This window comes from Glycine max, chromosome 19, assembly GCF_000004515.6.
Source record: "Glycine max cultivar Williams 82 chromosome 19, Glycine_max_v4.0, whole genome shotgun sequence".
Lineage (NCBI taxonomy): Eukaryota > Viridiplantae > Streptophyta > Magnoliopsida > Fabales > Fabaceae > Glycine > Glycine max.
In genome coordinates this window covers 6,253,005-6,262,836 of record NC_038255.2, presented here as the reverse complement: position 1 = coordinate 6,262,836, position 9,832 = coordinate 6,253,005, and positions in this window count along the sequence as shown.

The following is a 9,832-nucleotide window of genomic DNA, read 5'->3' as shown; positions in this document are numbered from 1 at the left end:
TGGTAAGGCTAAAACTGGAGCTTGTGTGATAACATTTTTGAGCTTGTTGAAAGCTTCATCTGCATCTACTCCCCACATGAATTTATCTTTCTTAAGCAAATCAGTCAAAGGTGCTGAAATTACTGCATAAGATTTGATAAATTTTCTGTAATATCCAGTGAGCCCGAGAAAGCCTCTAAATTGTTTAATGTTAACAGGTGATGGCCAATCCAAAACTGCCTGTACTTTGTCTTTATCCATTGACACACCTTGGCCTGAAACAGTATGTCCAAGGTAATCCACTTTTGGCAACCCAAATGAACATTTGGATAGTTTGGCATATAACTGGTGCTTTTGCAGCAATTGAAGGACCAGTTCCAAATGTAAAAGATGCTCTTTCCAAGTAGAATTGTATACTAATATATCATCAAAGAAAACCAGGACAAATTTTCTAAGGAAGTCTTTGAAAACATCATTCATGAGGCTTTGGAAGGTAGCAGGGGCGTTGGTAAGCCCAAATGGCATGACTAACCATTCATAGTGTCTTTGATGAGTTCTAAAAGCAGTTTTGTGTCTATCTTCAGCAGCCACAAGAATTTGGTGATAACCTGATCTCAGGTCAAGCTTGGAAAAATAATTAGAGCCATATAACTCATCAATGAGTTCATCAACAGTTGGGATTGGGAAGTTGTCCTTAATTGTTATTGCATTCAACGCTCTATAATCGGTACAAAACCGCCACGTTCCATCCTTTTTCTTTACCAAAATGATGGGTGAAGAAAATGGACTAGTGTTGGGTGTGATGATGCCTACAGCAAGCATTTCTTATACCATAGTTTCAATCTGTTGTTTCTGACTATGGGGATATCTATAAGGTCTCACCTTCACTGGTTTGGCATCCTTTACCAATGGAATGGTATGGTTCTGAGTTCTTGAAGGAGGTAGTTCATTAGGCACAACAAAGATACTTCTATAATTATGCAACAACATCACCAAATCTGGTTCCATATCTTTAGGTAATTCAAGCCATTTATCCTCAGGCACATCCTGGTGCTTATACTGCAAGGTAAAAACTTCAGCTATAGCATGTGTATGATTCATTCTCCTCAGTTGGTTAAATTCAGCAGGGCCCGGTAATTTAGGTTGGTCACCACGCAATGTGACAAACTGATTGTCCTTGTAGAACTTCAAGGTAAGCTGGCTATAATCAGAAACATGAGGACCCAATGTAGCAAGCCAAGTGGCTCCAAGTACCAAATCAGCACCAGCAATTGGTAGGAGGTACACAGGTAATTTGAGAGAATGACCTTGAACCATGACTTCTAGTTGCTTCACCAAACCTTCAGCAACTAATGAGTTTCCATTTCCTACAAGGACTTGGAAATTGGAAGCAGGTTCAATTGGAAGCTTCAGACAATTAGCAATCCTTGGTTGCAAAAAATTATCTGAACTACCACTATCAAGTAATATTTGAACCACCATGTCATTAATTGTACCACTAAACTTCATAGTTCCTAGGCCAGAGGAACCTTTAAGGGCATTATAAGATAGATGATGGTCTAAATTCAAATTTACCATGGCTTCCTCAATTCTAGGAGGTGGTTCTGGTTGCACTTCAGTATTTTCATCCTCATCCATTTGCAATAGTAGGTATTGCCGATTAGGACACCTATAAGAAGAAGTGAACTTCTCATCACATGTATAACATAGCCCTTTCTCCCTTCAAATCTGCATTTCCGCTGGTGACATTCTTCTAACATTTCCTGGTTTTGGAAAATTGGAGTTGTAATTCATTTTAGGGCTTGGAAGTAAGGGTGGTAGGCTTGTGGATTTGATTGATTGAGAAGAAGGTAGGCTTGTATTTATGTTTGTGTTTTGGTTACGATTTTGGTAAGGACTTTGAAATGGCTTGTGCTTGGGTAAGTATTTCTCCTCAAATAGCTTGGCCAAAGATACACAACGTAGTAGTGTAGTTGGTGATTGGGCTATTACATCACGTTGAATATCAGGTTTAAGTCCTCCCACAAAGCAATCAATCAAAGCTTCACTAGTAACACCTTGTACGCGGTTTGCAAGAACAGTGAACTGAGTGTAATAATCATGAACAGATCCTATTTGTGACAATTTGAATAACAGAGATCTAGTACATTCATATGGAGATGGACCAAATTCCAGTTCTAAAGCACGAGTAAAATCAATCCATGACTGAAATGGAGTAGATTGATTAGTCATTTGAAACCAGGGAACTACCTCTTTTTCCATGTGAATTGCAGCAATGGCAAGACGTTGAGTATCCGGAGTGTTGTAGTAGTCAAAAAATTGCTCAGCCTTGAAAATCCACTGAAGAACTTCAGATCCGTCGAAACGAGGGAAGTCAAGTTTCACATTGCGTACCTGAAACGGTGGAGGAGACGACAAACCTCCAATGGAGTTGTTTCCCGCTACGTTCATGTGCAGATTCGCACCAGCATTGTTCGATTTCAGCAATGTGTCCATCAGAGCCTCTAGAGTTTCGAATTGTGCTTTGTTCTCTTGCCTATCGGCTTCTAACATCTCAAGCATCTTGGACATGTTCACAGAAAGCTCCTTAAGACATGTATTATCTGCCATGTTCGAAGAATGAAAGCACCAAATGTAACAGTGGTACTAGAAGCAGCAAGAAAAGGTAATGGAAAACAGAACTTGCATTGATTAAAATTCCCTTTCAGCAGTACAATTACAAAAATTTTAAAAAGGAAGAACAGAGAGAAAGATAACTGACAAGAAAGGAGGAAATGATATTTAAACTACTGTTGGGACCACACAAAATCAGTCAGAGTTAGTTATTGGTCCTCATGCTTTGTCTCTCTCCTTCCTCATTTGTTATGTGCCTTCTTGCTTTGGTCCCACCTTGTCCTTCTTCATTTTTCACTACTGCTGCACTTGTTACAACATCATTAATCATTAACCATTAATTTGATAGACTAGTTACTGGTGTTCCACGCCTTTTTTTTATCCTATGCGTTATTTTTTTTTTTTAATGAATCCCATGCGTTATGTAAACTGTAAAGTACCTCAAATTTGAGTAATGATATATTCATATACCAGGAAAATAGACACCGGCGTTCATCCTGCATATGTGATTAATCGCGTATATAAAATGTGATTTAATTTTATTTTGCAAATAAATAATTCCTATTAGACATTTTAGTAACCTCTTAAAATGATTAACCACTAGTAAAATAAAATTATGACTAATGACTATATATTCAAGACTTCTGCATGTTTATGTTTTTGTTGAGTAGAATAGAATGAAAAAAAAATATTTAAACTATTTTTCTATCCCCTGTAACATTGCACATGTTAAGTATTATCATTTATTATCTACTTATAACCAATTTTTAATTTTTTACTAGTAAATTAATTATGTTTTCTTAAAAAAATTAATTCTTTCTCTCCTTTTTCTTTTATAGACTCACCTCTTTATAATTCCTCTTTCCACTAAAAAAATTATAATAATAATTTTTTATTTTATTATTTTTTTAAAAACAATATATTTTCACATTTAAAAGTCATAAGATTAATTCTCAAAGCGTAAAAATCACTAAAATGAATTTTATCTCACACAACAAATTTTTTTTCATACATGAGAATTAAATCTCCGTCAACATGCTTAAAGAATCTAATATATCAATTATGATGGATGTTGTTGGTGTCTTTCTTTACTATGGCAGGAGATAAAAATATAACTCATAAATTTTTAATTCAGACTCGCATTAAGTGAAAAGGCAATTCTGCCATAAGACCCATTCTACATTTAAAAACTCAACGTCGACATTGTATCAAATACTGCAAGAAGAAATAAAAAGCAATATATGATTGAAGCCAATCCACTGAATTAAGTTTCAAATTTGGTGCCTATAAATCCAAATATGCATATATGATATAAATAAAAAAGGCAGTATATTGAAAGAAAGAAAAAAGCCAATAATAGTTTAAACCTGTCTTGAGAAGTAACGCAATTGCTTTTTATATTGAAAGGAAAAAAAGCCAAGAAAATCTCTGTCTTTAATTATTGTTACGCTAGTACAAGCAACACCGTATGAATTAAAAAAATTCTTAACTTTTCTTTTACAGAGCTTGGTTACGTTTTTGTATAGCAAAGAGGGGAGCTATGTTCATAGATATGAATTACCAGTGAATTTAAATTGATTAAAACTCATTCGAACAGTTCAGATTAAATCATTTATATATTTGGGTTAAAACTAAATTGAATCGATCAAAACGGTTCATGTACGGATTGAGTCATGGGTTTAGATTTATAGATCCGATGAAAATCAAACCTAATCAATCAAGACTGATCAAATTTTTTAGAGTTGTTTGGTTTAACTATAAACACTACTAATATTGGAACTTTACATCTTGAAACTAAGTGTTGGAACTTCCTAAGGTATTATTTTCATATACATTGTTATTTATTTCACTTTTTTTCATATTTATTTTTTCTGTCATATTTATAATATTAATAGATCATATTTTATTCATTTATTTCAGCAAATTTAGTCGCAACAAATCTAGTTGTAACAAATCTTGTTACAATAATTATTGCAAGAAATTAGTTTATAGGAAATAGTTGTGATTTAGACTATTATAATAAATCTCATTAAAAAATATTTTGTTTTAATTTATATTAGTCTATTTTAGAATATTGTGTTGATGACATTAAATGAATTAATTTTATTACTTTCAGGCATTTTATAATATTAGGTTAATGGTATATATTAGATGTTTGGATGAATCATGATATAAAATAGTAATTTTAAGATAAAAAAGACAAATTTAAATGAATAATCTGTCAATTCGAACCGAACCAAATCGTTCCTGAATAAGATAGGTTGGTTAGGTTGGATTTAAAAAAAATAAAAATTAAAACAAACTAAAATAATCAAATTTGATTGGATTAAATCTTAAATTTAATTAAAATGGATCCAAACCAACATACCAAAGATTGTGTATTTAGAAATGGATTTAGGAAATTGTGATTTTGTTGATTCTAAAAGGTGGATAGTCCTGTCCTCTTAGTTGAAGGATTTTTTACCTATAAATTTATACAATGTAGCTTCTAAGGTTATTATTAAGAGTGTTGTGATTCAACCTGGACGAATCGTGAGGGACAAGTAAGGATCTTGATACTCCTCTTTTAGGATATATATATATATATATATATATATATATATATATATATATATATATATATATATATATATATCAATTAAAATTAACAAAATATCAAAAAGAAAAATATGTTTTTGAATTAATATTTTCTTTTCTAACAATGAATCATATCTTTGATTTTACACATAAAATTATCATTTAAATATGATTATTTCTATTATTTTATATTTTTTAACTACTTCAATAAAAAAGATTATTAACATTTATAATTTATTAAATTAATTTAGTAATTTTCAATTATCAATTAAGTTTTTCCTTTGTTTTGCCGTGGGAGTCGTCATCTTGAATATAACCTTCTCCAAATGCAATTAATGTACAGGCTCATCTGTGACAGGCGCGACTCCCCATTATATTGCTTGTGGTTTTTGTTGCAAAGATGATTTCAAACGAGCAAAGTGAGTGGCTTTGGTATCAACAAACCCAGTGGGAAATATAATTTTAATTACTGCATGTTATACTTGAAAATTGATTAATGATATAGTTCAGCTTATTTTTTAATTATTGTTGTAGTCGAAATTTACTAATAATATTGTTAGTTTTTTTAATAATTTTCTACTTTAAAATTTATTATTAATAAAATTAATTTGTAATATTTGTTTAGGTAATTTTAATTGTCACTTTATTACCTTATAATGGTCACGTTTTAAACTATTTTTATTTTAAAATCTCTAATATTTTTTTAGGAAATTTTAATTTTGAACTTATGTTAATTATTTTTGTTTAAATGAGATGATGTGATGGGCTAAAATTAACAATTAGAACTTACAAGAATAAATTGTCACTTTTGTTCAAATGACATAGTTATCATTTCTCTTTTTTTTTATATTATTTACCATCAATTAAAAAATTTATGAAGAAAATTTTGATATTTTTTATTTAAAGTAGTTAATTATTCTAAAATGAATATACTTGTAAATGCATTTTTGTTTAAATGACTTTAGATTTACTTGCATCCCTCAATATGTAGAGTGATAACAAATTTATTCTTAAAAGATAAAAATTTAAATTTTAGTCATCAAAAGTGAAAAAAAGTGTGACAAATTAATTCATCCGTTGACTTCCGTCCACCGTTAATGAAAGAACATATGACATTGTGTTAGGAAGATGATGCAGCAGGAAGACATCTCTCACGTAAAGTTGCATGCATGGTCATTAGTTAGTTAGCAAGGTTGTTAGTTAGTTACAAACTGTTAGTTAGTTAGGCTTTACAACTGTTAGAGAGTTAGGATATGTAGCAACGTAAACTCAATTGTTAAAAGGATACTGTATGCATGAATAAGAGAGTAGAGAAAAGCCATTTTCAAAGTAAAAGCTTAGTGTAGTTAGGAGGTAGCCTTCCCTCGAAGTAAGGCCAGTTATCTCCTTCCTCTCCCTCGTGACCTCTGCTCATAACAATTGGTTCGACCTGCCGCCGCTGCAGCCACTACCTTCGCTGTCGCCGCTGCAGCCACTGCCTCTGCTGACGCCGCTGCATTTGCATCCATCGTCAACATGGCTGACCATACAACAAGAAAGACCACATTCGATAGACTTGAAGACACCATCACTCGCCTATCCAATAGTCAAGCTTCCCTCAATGATAAATATGCAGAACTTTCCGGCAAGGTGGACTCGATTCTCGATCACCTCCACCTGCGGTCACCCAACCATAATCATCTCAATTCCAACACCCAGCTCCATCAACGTAATGTAGCCAAATTAGATATCCCGCAATTCTCGATCACCCACTTGCCGCCCATGGCTGCCACTCGCCAAACGAAGCTTCCATGGCTGTCGACGACCGCCTTGAGGCCGCCTTGGCCAACCTTGCTGTCGCTCAACACCGCCTCGAATCCTCAATGGATGCCCTTCTCCTAAGACTGCCGTGGCGACCCAGTCACCTCTACCCTTCTTCCTCCCTGCAATCACCACCGTCGCTGCTCTCACGGCTCACGACAGCTTCGTCCTCCTCTGCACAACCACCACCCACGTCAGTCGCACCCATGGCTCCGCTGCCACTTCCCCGCTTTCATACGACCAACCGCCACTTCCCGCTCAATCGTTACCGCCACGACCATTGCTGCAAAATCCCTTACGGCAATGACACCGTCTTGCTCCGCAACGATGCCGTCAAGCATCAGATTCCTCCACGCTTGGTTTGGATTCTTTTCGCTGTCAAGACTTGGCCTTGCTCCGTCTGTCATCGGCGACGACACTCGCCGCCACACCCGCCACCACATCCACCACCACCACCACCGAAGCCACCGCCTCAACCACAACCATGGCTGGCACAGGCTGAGCTTCTATTTTACTCATGTTCTGTTTTTCTGCACCCAACAACTTGAGGACAAGGTGTTTTTGATGGGGTAGGGAATGTTAGGAAGAAGATGCAGCAGGAAGACATCTCTCACATAAAGCTGCATGCATGGCCATTAGTTAGTTAGCAAGGTTGTTAGTTAGTTACAAGCTATTAGTTAGTTAGGCTTTACAACTGTTAGAGAGTTAGTTGCAGGATATGTAGCAACGTAAACTCTATTGTATAAAAGGATACAACATGCATGAATAAGAGAGTAGAGAAAAGCCATTTTCAAAGTAAAAGCTTAGTGTAGTTAGGAGGTAGCCTTCCCTCGAAGTAAGGCTAGTTATCTCCTTCCTCTCCCTCGTGACCTCTGCTCATAACACACTGAGGGATCAAAATGTCACAAAAATGATTATCAACATGACTATTAAACAGATGAGACCAAAATGTCAGAAAGTTTTCATTGGACTAATATCCCAAATTTTGTTTCATTTAAGGGTAAAATATAATTTAATTTTCATCTTTTCCCTTTTTTTATGGTTTCACTTATTAACTATAAAGACTAAAAGGGATAAGTTTGGAAACTATAGAGACTAAATGAGTAATTAAACCTTTTTTATTGTTACAAGCATAACATTACAATTAATAAACATTTTAAAAAATAGGAAAGCAAGCTTAAGTTAGAACAAACATAATAATAAGCATAATATTGATTAAAAAACATAATTTATTTGTTGCTCCAGAATTTCTAATGTGACAATATTTCCAAAATATGATATTCAAACAAAAATGCAAAGTTATTAAGTTAATCCCTTAAAAAAATGCAGAGTTATTAAGTTTATCACTACTTAATTTTGTCACAAAATAAATTTTCAAAAAATAAACATTCCACTAGTGTACCAAAATAAATATTGTAGCATTGTATCAATCATTATAAATTTTCCAATCACAGGAGGAGAAGATGAAGATTAAATTATATTTTACCCTTAAATAAAACGAAATTTGTGATCTGACAAATTAGTTTAGTTCAATGGAAACTTACTAACATATTGATCCAATGAAAACTTACTCACATTTTGGTATGATGGAAGCTTATTGACATTTTGGTCTAATCTATTCAGTAGTCATGTTGACTATGATTTTCGTTCCTATGTGTCACATAAATTTTTTTATTAACACTAACAGACAAAAGTTAACAGATAGATGAATTTGTCGTATATTTTTATTTTCGGAAATTAAAATTAAAATTTTGATCTTTCAAAGATAAATTTATCAATGCTCTATGTATTTAGAAACAAAAATAATTATTTGACAAATGGAGAGCAAAAGTCTACACTAGGATGATCACTCCCACCACTATAGGCAGAGGCCAATAGACATATATAATTGTGACTGTAATTGTCCCACAAGATTTTTTTTTTTAACTGTATACGTGTAATAAAAAATTACTTCCATAAAAAATAGGTATTATCTTTCATAATTTTTTTTAATAAATGAATGTAAAAAATAAGAAAAAAGAATAAATTAATACTAAATATACTACTTTATCCTTTTTATTTTTTTATAATATTGACAATGTAAAAATTATACAATATTTTTAAAATATGAAAATAAATAGAAGATAATTATATTTTGTAAAAACTTAAATATTTTTTTATTTTTTTTGTCATGACATAATGTATTTTGTAAAAAAAAATTGATATTTAATTTTCTTTTGCAAAAATATTACACTATTAGGTTAATTATATTTTTGGTTCCTAAACTTTTTGTAAATTTTATATGTATTTTTTTTTTTTTTGTAAATTTTACCTGGTGTCCCTAAACAATTGTTTGAAGTATTTGGTTCCTATCATTTACTTCCGTTAATGGTTATAGTTCATATTGTAATTGATGACATAATTAATCGCATTAATAGTTTAGTACCTTGTGACGTCATTAAGTATAAGTAGTTATGTGTAATTTTTTTTAATAAACTGTGTCTTTAATATCTTATCTATTTAAATCAGTTGATGATGCTATACAAGTTTATGATGGATTAACAATATAATTTACTAAAAAAAATTTGTAAGCGATAGTTCCATCAAATACTTTGTTAACGTAATAAGTTACCAAAATACTGCATATTACATCATCAAATAATATTACTTGATAACAATAACTAATTAAAACCGTTAGTAAAAATATGAGGACCAAAAATACTAAAAAAAGAATATTTAGGAACTAAAATTAAAATTTATAAAAAGTTTAGGACTAAAATCATAATTTCTAGATCCACGTAAACGAAAAATAAAAGTCTACTCTAAGGATGAGCCTCCTGATCTTACACGGTAAAAACAACTTTTGTCGTGTAAATATTTTTTT